This window comes from Onychomys torridus, chromosome 9 (genome assembly GCF_903995425.1).
Source record: "Onychomys torridus chromosome 9, mOncTor1.1, whole genome shotgun sequence".
Lineage (NCBI taxonomy): Eukaryota > Metazoa > Chordata > Mammalia > Rodentia > Cricetidae > Onychomys > Onychomys torridus.
Genome location: NC_050451.1, coordinates 65,169,133 through 65,172,963, shown reverse-complemented (window position 1 = coordinate 65,172,963; position 3,831 = coordinate 65,169,133). Strand labels below are relative to the sequence as shown.

The 3,831-nt window shown below is 42.5% G+C and overlaps 1 pseudogene; it reads left to right on the top strand.

The window, feature by feature from the left end:
• The first annotated feature begins 206 nt into the window (after window positions 1-206).
• LOC118590772 lies at window positions 207-1,507 on the top strand (annotated as a pseudogene).
• The last annotated feature ends 2,324 nt before the right edge of the window (window positions 1,508-3,831 follow it).

Here is a 3,831-nt window from a genome sequence, read left to right as displayed (position 1 = left end):
GGGATGTGTATGATCTTGTACCCCCATTCTTTCTTTATTCTTGTATTCTTTTCTCGTATAAACATTGTTTTCCTGGCGAACATTGCATAGTATTGCTGTATCTTGTGATCTTTTAATATAGCCAGATGATCTTAAATTTTTTAAAGTGTCAATACACATTTTAAAAAGGTTAAAAAAAAAAAAGAGCTTTTCCTGTGGGAGCAGCCGGGTTGAGAGGAGCGTGGCCGTCTCCTCTTCTCGTCATGGCTTGTGCCTGTCCCCTCATATCGGTGTCCTCTGAAAAGGGGGAGTCATCTGGCAAAAAATGTCACTTTGCCAGCTGTGTTCAAAGCTCCCATTCGACCAGATATCGTGAACTTTGTTCACGCCAACGTGAGGGAAAACAACAGTGAGTTAGCAGAGCTCATCAGACCAGTGCTGAGTCCTGGGTACTGGCAGAGCTGTGGCTCAGATTCCCAGAGTTCGAGGTGGTGGGACCCACTGTTCTGGCCGGGGTGCCTTTGGAAGTATGTGTTGGGGAGGCTGCATGTCTGCACCAACCAAAACCAAGCGTCGTTGGCACCACAGAGTGAACACAATCCAAAAGCGATATGCCATCTGTTCTGCCCTGGCTGCCTCAGCCTTACCAGCATTGGTGATGTCTAAAGGTCATCGTATTGAGGAAGTTCCTGAACTCTCTTTGGTAGTTGAAGATAAGGTTGAAGGTTACGAGAAGACCGAGGAGGCTGTTCAACTGTTGAAAAAACTTCAAGTTTGGAATGGCATCAAAAAGGTCTATGCCTCTCAGAGAATGAGAGCTGGCAAGGGCAAAATGAGAAACCGATGGCGTATCCAGCGCAGGGGACCTTGCATCATCTATAATGAAGATAATGGTATCATCAAGGCCTTCAGAAACATCCCTGGTATTACTCTGCTTAATGTAAGCAAGCTGAACATTTTGAAACTTACTCCTGGTAGGCATGTGGGGCGTTTCTGCATTTGGACTGAGAGTGCTTTCCAGAAGTTGGATGAGTTGTATGGCGCTTGGCGGAAGGCTGCTTCCCTCAGGAGTAACTATAACCTTCCCATGCACAAGATGTTGAACACAGACCTTAGCAGAACCTTGAAAAGCCCGGAGAGCCAAAGAGCCCTCTGAACACCACACAAGAAGATTCATCGTAGAGTCTTGAAGAAGAATCCACTGAAGAACCGGAGAATCATGTTGAAGCTGACCCCTTACGCAAAGACTCTGCGCAGGAATACCATTCTTCGCCAGCCCAGAAATCACAAACTCCGGGTGAAGAAGCTGGAGGCAGCCGCAGCAGCAGCCCTGGCAGCCAAATCAGAGAAGGAGACTGCAGGCAAGAAGCCTGCAGAAAGCAAGAAGGAAATGAAGCCTGTGGGTGTCAAGAAGCTGAAGAAGCCTGCAGGAAAAAAGGCTGCAGCAACCAAGAAACCAGGAGCTGAGAAAAAGCCGGCCGAGAAGAAACCTACCACGGAAGAGAAAATGCCTGCTGTGAAACTGTGAAAATCTGTTTCATTCCATAGAGTACATAGAGACACAGCCTATTTGAATAAAAACCTGATCAAAGATGCAGTGAGAAAAAAAAAAGATCAAATAAAAAAAATGGTGGTGTTGGGGCTGGAGAGATGGCTCAGAGGTTAAGAGCACTGACTCCTCTTCCAGAGGTCCTGAGTTCAATTCCCAGCAACCACATGGTGGCTCACAACCATCTGTAATAAGGTCTGATGCCCTCTTCTGGTCATACATGCTGTATACATAATAAATAAATAAATAAATAAATAAATAAATAAATAAATAAATAAATAAATAAATGAATGAATAAATAAATAAATCTTTAAAAAAAAGGAAAAGAAACAACAAACAAACCAAAAAAAAAAAAAGTGGTGGTGTTAACAAATTTTTCTTAGCTATTACCTTAGTCAGTATCATGCCCTGACAATTTCATAATCTTTTGGTGATATAATCCGTGTACATTTTGGACTTACCGCAGTATGATATAAATTATAACTTTTGTCAAGGCTGATAAAATAAAAGGACACTTGAACACCCTGACTTTATTAACCTTCTTTCTGACCTCAAGTATCATCATCGTGTATTGTAATTCTGTCTATAAAAAGCTGAATTGGTATTGATTTAATCATCAATATTAATTTAGAGTTACTTACACATTTATCCTTCCACGGGAACCCATTCTTTCCCATGTTTTTTGCTTTGTTTTGTTTTTTTTGTTTTCCACTATTATTCGCCATTGTTTGCCCTCTGCCTGCAGACCTTCCTGGTGAGTTTCACTTAATGCATACTGATTACAGAGTCTTCCAGAGAGCACAGTTGTCTACGCTACAGCTGGTAATTTGAAAAACACAGAAGAATGGACTTGCTGCATTGTGCCGTGAGTATGAAATTAGGATGGTCCAGGCTTTGGGAATTCTGGAGGTCAAATAACCAAAGATCTTCAACAGATAAGGTCTAAGGAAAAGACGGAGAGAGAAAGTTGCAGTAGGTTGAAAGGACAGAACTTCACACGTCAACGTTTTTTCAGTGGGCTAGATTACAGGGCCTAGGGAGACTGGTGTGGCAGGGGGAAGGGAGAACCAAGGGGGTCCTGGAGGCTAAGAGAAAGAAAAACAGGCAACAGACACAGGGCTGGTCAATGTCTGTGTCTGTGTATGTGTAATTGTGTGAATGTGGGGACTGAGCCTCTCTCCTAGGTCCTTCCCTTCCCTTTTCATTGCAGCCATTACTGCCTGGGTATAGGAAAACACCCAATGTAGCAATATGTCAGAGACAAAGAATCCAAAAATGTATAAAAGCCTCAACTTCGCAACATTTGAGGTGCTCTAGTTTCCAGATGCTCCTCTGCTGGAGACCTCCACAGTATAAAAATCTGCTTCCCAGTTAAGGGGCCTTGGGGTCCTGTTTCTTAAACTAGAAGGCCTGGATTATTTTGAGTAGCAAAACTATAAACCCAAGAAAGAGATTACATCAGAGCACCACAAAAGGGTAAAGGTTGCTTGTAAAGGGGAATGTGATATGATCGAGCTCAGTGGTAAAGCGCTTGCCTAGCAAGCCTGAGGCCCTGGGTTCGATCCTCAGCTAAAAAAAAAAAAAAAAAAAGAAAGAAAGGTGAATGTGATATGATCGAGACAGCACACGAGAAGAGGGTTCCAAGCAGCTGAAAACACTGCTTCTTTTTGCTAGTTTTGTTGTGTTTGTCTTAAAACAGTGGTTCTCAACCAGTGGGCAGCAACCCCTTTGGTGGTTGAACAGCCCTTCACAGGAGTCGCCTAAGACCATCTGTATATCAGATATTTACATTACAATTCGTAACAGTAGCAAAATTGCAGTTCTGAAGTAGCAATGGATAATTTTATGGTTTGGGGGTCACCACGACATGAGGAACTGTATTAAGGGGTCACAGCATTAGGAGGGTTGAGAACCACTTAACACGATGTAACCACATATTTGTTTCAGATAGTTTCTATATCTGTTTTATTCTATACATAAATTGAAAATGGTACATATTATATTCACTATTGAAGGACATTTTTTAAAGACTGGGGCCTTTTTTTATATATTAAGGTGCATATCATCATCTTTGATGTCCGTAACTTTTCTAAGAACTCCGATGCAGGCTTTCTGATTCTCTGAGGAGAGGATGTATTTTTCCCCAGCCAATCTTACTAATGCTTTTGTGGTATATTTTAGTGGGTGCAGGCTCTTGCTACTACTGTTCTTTCTGGTCTCAGATTCTGGACTCTCCTCCTCAGGCTTCTAACCAATAGGAATCCAGGCAAGTGCCGGCCGACTTGGCCCTGTCTTTTGCTTTT